Source organism: Marmota flaviventris, chromosome 10, assembly GCF_047511675.1.
Source record: "Marmota flaviventris isolate mMarFla1 chromosome 10, mMarFla1.hap1, whole genome shotgun sequence".
Classification (NCBI taxonomy): domain Eukaryota; kingdom Metazoa; phylum Chordata; class Mammalia; order Rodentia; family Sciuridae; genus Marmota; species Marmota flaviventris.
The window spans coordinates 12477257-12485640 of NC_092507.1; positions in this window are offsets into that span (position 1 = coordinate 12477257).

The following is an 8384-nucleotide window of genomic DNA, read 5'->3' on the forward strand; positions in this document are numbered from 1 at the left end:
GGCGCATGCTCATTTGGCCTCCGGCTCCTAAGGTGACCTTCCCGGAGGGAGGGGGAGGAGTCAGAGGGAGGGCGGCACAAAGGGGGTGGGGCTTAGGCCCAGAAGGGGCGGAGCCATCCAATTTGAATTCTGGCCTTGATTAAACTCCTTTCTTCCTGAGAATTTGTTAAAATTGCCACTCATCTCTGACTGTTCAGATTTTAGTACTGAGACTAGAGAACCCCTCGGTCCCTGGCAAATTGGGACAGTTAATGAATGATTACAAAGACGACTGGCAAAGGTGCCGTTCGTTCATTCATAAGTATGCATGAAGCCCCTGCTATGTGGCCTGCGCCAGGCGCTCTGGGATGCTACAGCGAGTGAGCAAGCCACTTACTAAATTCCCTCTCCACTGGCGGAGATGGACAAGTGACGGGACAGAGTACACTGCGCTCTGCTCTCTAAAGTAGGGGTGCGCTCAGGGCAGGGCGCCCTGTCCTTGGCGCGCCAGAATGATTTCAATCATGCGGCAAACATGATCCATTGGGGCTGGGATTGTGGCTCAGCGGTAGAGCACCCGCCTAGCACGGGCGGGACCGGGTTCGATCCTCAGCACCACATACAAATAAAGGCATTGTGTTGTGTCCATCTACACCTAAAAAAATAAATATTAAAAAAACAAACATGATCCATCCTCTCAATCCCCACAACAATCCTATAACTGAGTTTTTTTTTGTTTGTTTGTTTCGTTTTTTAAGTTGCCATTTAGTCAAGGGAGCTGCTTCTTCCAGCGCCCTTCCTGCATCTTCTCAGAGTCTGATTTGGGGACTTGATTAGCTGGAGTGGGCGTGGCCTCGGTGCTGGGGTGGGCGTCACTTGGTGTCGTCCCAAGCATCTGTGTGGGTTGATGCCTTTCTAGGTCCTGGTGTTTCCCAGGGGTGGTGTCTTTCCCTCTTTATCCACGTTATTTGCTAAAGACAAGGCACCATCTTAGAGTCTTTGGCTTCCATGCTCACAGCTCATTTCTCCACTGGAGAAATTAAGATGGCCAGAAGAATTGTTGGCATGGGGTTAAGTTTTTGGAGTCCCGGACTGGAACCAGGCTATTCTGCCCATGTGACTTTATTAAAGGGGGGGGGGTGCAGTGAGACATGGACCCCCAGCTCACCCTGAGTCTTCCCCTCAAGGCTTTGTGACCTTGGACAAGTCCCTCCCCATCTTTCCTTACCTGAATCATTAGGGTGTTGGCCAAGTGATTTAAGATTCTGTGATGAATGGCTGCTTTGGGGGTAACTGGTGATGAGGTAGAGGTCATCCTGACCTTTCTGAAGGACGGGCCCAGCAGTGGAACAGGCTTCTCCAGTTTGCTCCATGGGGCTGCAATGGGCGCCCAGATTGGCTGAAATCCTGGAAGACTGTCACCTCCCTCTGCTCCTTGCGAGGTGAAGGAAGAATGTGCGTGGGATATATTTCTAGAGATTTCATCCTCGAGGCAGGATCAGGGCTTTTTCATCTGAAGGCAGAGGCCACCCCCTAGATAAACTACTCTTTTGCTTTGTGCAGGTCACCTTGGCAAAACATTCTGGGCCAGCAGAAGTGAGACCTTGATTTATGGAGGGGCACTTCGTGCCAATGGGCCCGAGCACCCTGCGGTCACATCATTCCTGAGCTTCATGGGGATTTGGGAAGCTTAAAGTTAGATAATAAATTCCTGGGTGGCTGCACCTCCGCCTGAACTTTGGGATTCCATAAAGGTCCAGCTGCTGAAGGACTTAGAGGTTTTCATGGTCTGCCCCTGACTATCTTCCCAGGGTGTCCTTGGGATATGACCCCAGATTTTTTGTTTCCATTCATCCTGAGACTGACTGACTGCATTTCACTAGACACCATGCCAGATGCTTTATGTTATACTGAACCTCATTTCTTACAAATATGTTGACATGGGCTGTCTCATCTGGTCCTCACAGCAACTATCGGGTTGGAATAAGTGTCTTCATTTTACACTTTTTTATTTTTGGCACTGGGGATTGAACCCAGGGGTTCTTAACCACTGGGCCACATCCCTGGCCCTTTTTTATATTTTATCTAGAAATGGGGTCTTACTGAGTTGCTTTGGGCCTTGCCAGTTGTTGAGGCTGGCTTTGAACTTCTGAACCTCCTGTCTCAGCCTCCCTAGCTGCTGGGATTACAGGCATTCACCATTGTGCCCAGCTTACAGACTCTCTTATAGGAGGAAAGCTGAGCAATTTTGGGTGAGAATTATGCTTTAGGAGTTCTTTCTTCCCTCAGGGCTGGGAATCAAGTTCAGAATTAAAAATCAAAACCGAAAAGTATCATGTTGTATCAATTGTCTTTTGTATCATCAACCTATTCTAGTTTCTTGTAATTTACGGCAACCTAAAGGATTTTTCTCCAGCTGGAGGGCTAAGGAGAGTTAAATTTAGGGGGAAATATCAGATGATTTTATTATCTGGAAGATTTATTTGCCTCTGAGACAAACCTGCTTCACTCCAAATCCATACTTACTCCTTGTGGTGGGACTGTGGAGCCTTCTCATCCATAATGTAGGATGTCGTTTGCCTTGAGTACCCCAGCCACTGCCCTCTTCCGTCTCTCGGGCTGATCCTCTCCTTTGACTCGGCTGTCCCCGGGGCATCTCTAGCTGGGTGTCCCATGGCCCTTCACACTCAACCTGTCCCCAGTGTACGGACCACCTGCAGGGTTCACACTTCTGCTCTTCTCAGTACTGTCACCCGCCCACTCTCCAAGCTAGAAGCCCAGCGTCATCTGGATTCCTCTCTCTCTCCACATCCACCCACCACCAACTGCCACTGTGTGCTCCAAGGCCCCCAGGCACCCCCTCCTCGCTCCTCACCTCTGTGCCCTGTACACCCCGGGGTCTGGCATCAGGAGTCTCCTGTCCCCCTTCACTTGGTGGATTGTCATCTTTGAAGATTCAGCTCCAATTTTCTCCTCCCTTAGAAGATCACTCCTGGGCTAGCCCTAACAAAATAGCTCTGCAGCAGCCATCAGCGTAGCTTGTACTGTTGAACAACTCCCCTTCCCACGTGTCTTTCTCCCCTCCGGGGGGCAGTTTGAGGGCTTGGCCCATCCCCACTACTTTATTTTCTTTGAATTTATGGCTATCTGTAAGTCTGTTTGAATTTTTTTTTTTTTTTTTTTGTACAGGGGAATTGAACTTGTGTAGTTGGACACAAGACCTTTATTTTATTTATTTACTTTTACGTGGTGCTGAGGATTGAACCCAGTGCCTTGCACATGCTAGGCCAGCGTTCCACCGCGGAGCCACAACCCCAGCCCCCCTGTTTTGTTTTTATCCAGACAGGGTCTCACTAAGTTGCTTAGGGCCTGGTTAAGTTGCTCAGGCTGGCTTTGAACTTTGGATTCTTCTGCCTCAGTCTCTGGAGTTGCTGGGGTCACAGGTGTGCATCACCACTTCTTTTTTTTTTATTTACTTATTTTTTTAAATTTTTTATTGTTGGTTGTTCAAAACATTACATAGTTCTTGATATATCATATCTCACACTTTGATTCAAGTGGGTTATGAACTCCCATTTTTACCCCGCATCACCACTTCTTGCTGAATTTTTTTTTTCTTCTGGTGCTGGGGATTGAATCCAGGGCCTTGCACCACTGAGTTATGTTCCTAAACTCTTTTTATTTTTATTTTGAGGCAAGGTTTTGCTGAGTTGCTCAGGCTGGTCTTGAACGTTCAATCCTCCTGCCTCAGCCTCCCACGTACCTGGAATTACAGGTGTGCGCCACTGTGCGGGCTGTTTTGAAATTTTTTTTGGGGGGGGGGTACCAGGGATTGAACTCAGAACTCAGGGCACTCAACCACTGAGACACATCCCCAGCCCTATTTTGTATTTTATTTAGAGACAGGGTCTCACTGAATTGCTTAGTGCCTCACTGTTGCTGAGGCTGGCTTTGAACTCATGATCCTCCTGCTTCAGCCTCATGAACCACTGGGATCACAGGCCTTGTGCCACTGTGCCCGGCTTGTTCTGAATTTATATACATGTATATTGAACCTTTATTTTATGCATTTATTTATATGTGGTGCTGAGAATCAAGCCTGACTGGAGTGTCCTGGAGCCTGACTCAGTGATTGGCACACAGTAGGTGGCCAATAAATACTTAATACATGAACAATTCATTTTTGTTTCTAAAATGCCTGACTTGGGACCTGGCACAGAGTAGGTATGCAGTCGATGTTGGTTGGTTGAATGAAGGAGTAACACAGAAGATGAGCCGACCCTGTTTCTTGTAGGAGGTGAAAGGAGAGACTGGGGACAGGTTAGCAGAGAAGTGAAGACTCAGGCAGCTCCAGTGCTCAGGGTCAGGACTTGGGTGAATTGAGGGAGGCATTCACCAGCGGCATCAAATTTAAGAGGCCCCCCCAAACTTGGTAATCGAGACAGATAATATTTCAACACAACATCTATTTATTTATTTATTGTGCTGGGGATTGAACCCAGGGCCCTGTGCATGTGAGCTATATCCTCAGCCCTTAATACAATATTTTAAAAAACAAAATGCAAAAAAACTCATGAAGACTACAATAGCAACATTTTAAGTAAAGATGGTGTTCCTGGCTGGGCATGCTAGTACACACCTGTAATTTCAGGGATTCAGGATTCAGGAGGCAGAGGCAGAAGGATTGCAAGTTCAAGGTTAACTCAGTAACTTAGCAAAACCCTGTCTCAAAATAAAAAGGTCGGGTCTGGGGTTGTGGCTGAGTGGTAGCATGTGTGAGCACTGGGTTTGATTCTCAGCACCACATATAAAAATAAATAAAATAAAGGTCCATTGACAACTAAACAAACAAACAAACAAACAAATAAATAAATAAATAAAGGTCAAAGGGGCTGGGGCTGTAGATCAGTGCTAAAGCGCCCGTGGGTCCAATCTCCAATACTGCAAAGAACAACCAGTATTCTCCAAGCAAAGCAAGAGGACTTAGCCAGCACGGAGACTGGGAGTTCCTTTTCACTGGTGCCGACCACAGACGACTCTTACTTTGACTGTTTTTTGAACCCCTGTTTGTTTTCTCGAAGGCATCAGTACTAAAGTGCTTTCTGGGTACCTCAAGGGGGTTGGGTGCATTTTCAGGGACCAGAGAAGAAGGGAGGAGGAAGCCTGGTGGACAGGGATGGAGGAGAAAGCCGGGGATGGGTGGATCGATCGACTCTTCCCCCAGCCCAGGCCTCCACCAGGCCTGGTCCTCTGACCTGCAGGCAGGGCAAGCTGGAGACCCCACGGAGGGTGTGATAGCAGAGCTTCCTTCTCCTCCCTTAGCTGCAGAGTGAGTCCCTTCTGTGGGTCATTGCAGGCAGGGCTGGCACTACAGTGAGATTTGCAAACATCTAGGCTCTTCCAAGTCCATCCCAGCTCTCTGGGATATTTTTCTTCTAGGTTGCAGTGTGGTTAGACACTGTGGGGGCTCTAGAGAGGAGGTGAAAACCCCCTCCCAGGGCTGGGGTTATGGCTCAGTGGTAGAGCACTTGCCTAGCACATGTGAGGTCTTGGGATTGATTCTCAGCAGCAAAGAAAGAAAGAAAGAAAGAAAGGTAGGTAGGTATCGTGTCCATCTACAACTAAAACATATTAAAACAAACAAACAAACAAACAAAAACCCCCGTCTCCCAGAATTGGAATAGACTGAGTTGGCAAATGTAATGTCAACTGGCCACCTGGTTCAGATCTCTTCTCTCCCCACCCCGACCCTGCCTGGCCTCGTTCTCAGAGAAGTCCCCTTCTGCTAGGTCTTGGGGTGATATCTTCAGTGCTGTTCATGATGCTGGCATTGGAGACAATGGGGCTGCAGCTGCAGCTACTGATGGCAGCCAAATTTGGAGGGCTTACTGTGTATCAGAGCCTAACAGAATCCTTTGCGTATCTTTGGTGTCTCTAATCATTACAACAGCCCAGGAGGTAGGGATTAGGGCCCTTCATTTATAATAGGGGCAACTGAGCCTCTGAGAGGGTTGACAACTCACCCCAGGTCACACAGCCAGTAGGTCAACATCTTCTCTAGGTCGAGGGTTGGGCAGTGGGCAAGCACCCGGTGGAGGGAACGCAGTGTTGCAGCCACTCTGGTTCACCTGCAGGGGGTGCCCCTGCCCCACAGCACTGCCCAGGGCTCCCTAGCGACCCTTGCCAACCTGCTCTCAGGAAGGGCTTATCCAAACCCTCTTTCTTCATCCCATGCAAACCTCACCATATAATTAGAGTTCTCAAAATATTCTCTTTGAGTGGGATAGAGGCAATCATATGCTACATCTTCTCGGATTTCATGAGCAGTCTCTATGGAACTCCCGGAGGGAAAAGTCACCAGCCACCCCCACTCCAGCTGGGACTGCATTTCACACAGCTGAAGTCATCTCAGCTGCTGGGACTTAGCAGGTGGCCCAGAGTCTTCTGGGGACCGTTCTGCCGCTGAGCCCTGAAGCACTGCGTACACACACACACACACACACACACACACACACACGCACGCATTCAGAGGTCACTGCCTGCCAACCTCTGCCTCATACCCACCTGCTGCAGCACACAGCACTGCATACTCTCAAATTAGCAGTTAATTTTGGTTCTGTGGGCTTGTGTGGTATGCAGATTGTAGACACAGTGTATCACCCACAATGAAACTCCCTTTCCAACTGAATCTGTAATTTGACCATCCTTAAAAAAAAATGAGATAGAACCATACAAGAAAGAATTGAGGTGATGAATATTCATTTGTAGTGGCCAGATGTCAGCTGACTGAGAAAAACAGAGATGCAGAATATTAAAGGCGACTCCACCTTTTAGGGAGACAGAGAGGTAGAATGGTTAAGTGTGCAGGTCTTTGGGGTTCAAACTCTGTTAAATCTGCCAGTTACTCCGTGACCTTGTTTAAGTTACTTAACCTCTCTCTGCATTAGTTTCCTACTGGAGACTATATGGGGTGGGGGAGTCAGTCACCTCGTGCGTGGGGAGGAGGATTAAATGAGTGAGTAGCTGTCAGGGGCTATCAATCTGAAACTGGTGATGGGAAACCCAGCGGGCGGGAAGGAAGGAGGTCAAAGAGAACCGTGCATTGTGCATCTTTGGGGGAACAGAGTATATTAATCAGGGTGGAAAGACTCCAGCCTATATAAGACGTCAAGGATTTCAGGCAGCTTAAAATTTGTTTAAAAATACATATGTAATTAAATTCTCACTATGTAAAACACTCAAGCAATATAAAGTTTAAGTCCCCTCTGTCAGCCTTCCTTCCCGGAGGTGACTGCTAGTGTCAGTTTTGTGGCCCTGCTTCCAGATCTTTCTGTTGCAGGTCCGTGCGTTTCTGCAGGAATCCGTGGCTTTGAGTGCTGCTCTTCCTCCCCATTACACGAGGCAACCTGTCACCTCTCCATCCAGTGCGATGTCATGGAGGTCTTCTGATGTCAGTGCCCACGGACCTATTTCATTTTTTGTGCTGTAAAATATTTAAATGTAAGAAGGTGCTGTGGTTTGATCATTCCTCGGGCAGTCTCTTAAAAAGGATTTTTCCTATAAGTTTAATTGTGATAAAGAAACCTAGGTCACTCAGGCTGAGGATATAGCTCAGTTGGTAGAGTGCTTGCCTTGCATGCACGGGTTCAAACCCCAGCACCACCAAAAGGGGGGAAAAACAGAAAGAAAGAAACATAGGTCACTGCTTGCTTTCTAAAATGCAGCATGGATCATGCAACTGCAGCTACCCCAACCTCCAGGGGACTCCCAGTGCTCAAGCCCTAATGCTCCCAGCATGACATACGATGTATTGTAAGTGCAAAGGGAGAGTTCCCCGCTGTCCTCTGAAATACACTGACAGACAGACTGGAGAAAAGGCACACATTTATTACGTGCAAAGAGGCAATCACCGGGTGTCATCACCCACCAGCCCAACAGGATTTGGAAGTTCATACACCCCTTTTCCATAGGGGAAGTGGGGAATAGGGAGTGCAGGTAATTTTTAGGGGGATTCAGTGGGTTTGGAGAACACTCAAAAATGACTCGGGACAAAGTCCATTGGGCCCCCAGGATAGAGTGGTTTGTAAAGATTCTCTATGAAATAGAGGATGGTGGTGTGGACCAAAAGTCTGTCCAGTGTGTTGGCCGACTTCAGTCTTCCCACAAAGCCCAGGGAGGGGGCCGGAAGTCACTGCTTCTTCTTAGACAGGCCTAGGGGACCTGGATTCTGAGCCTGCTCTAAAATCCCTTAGTTCCTTCTGATCACACTGCTCAGCATGCCAAGGTATGCCTTGTTTGGGGATATTGTTCTCTGAGCCCCGACAAGATCTTAGCCACTCTGTGTGGTCACCATTTCCCGTTGTGTCACAAGCTCACAGTCCTTTCTTTGCAGCGGGGACGGCCCC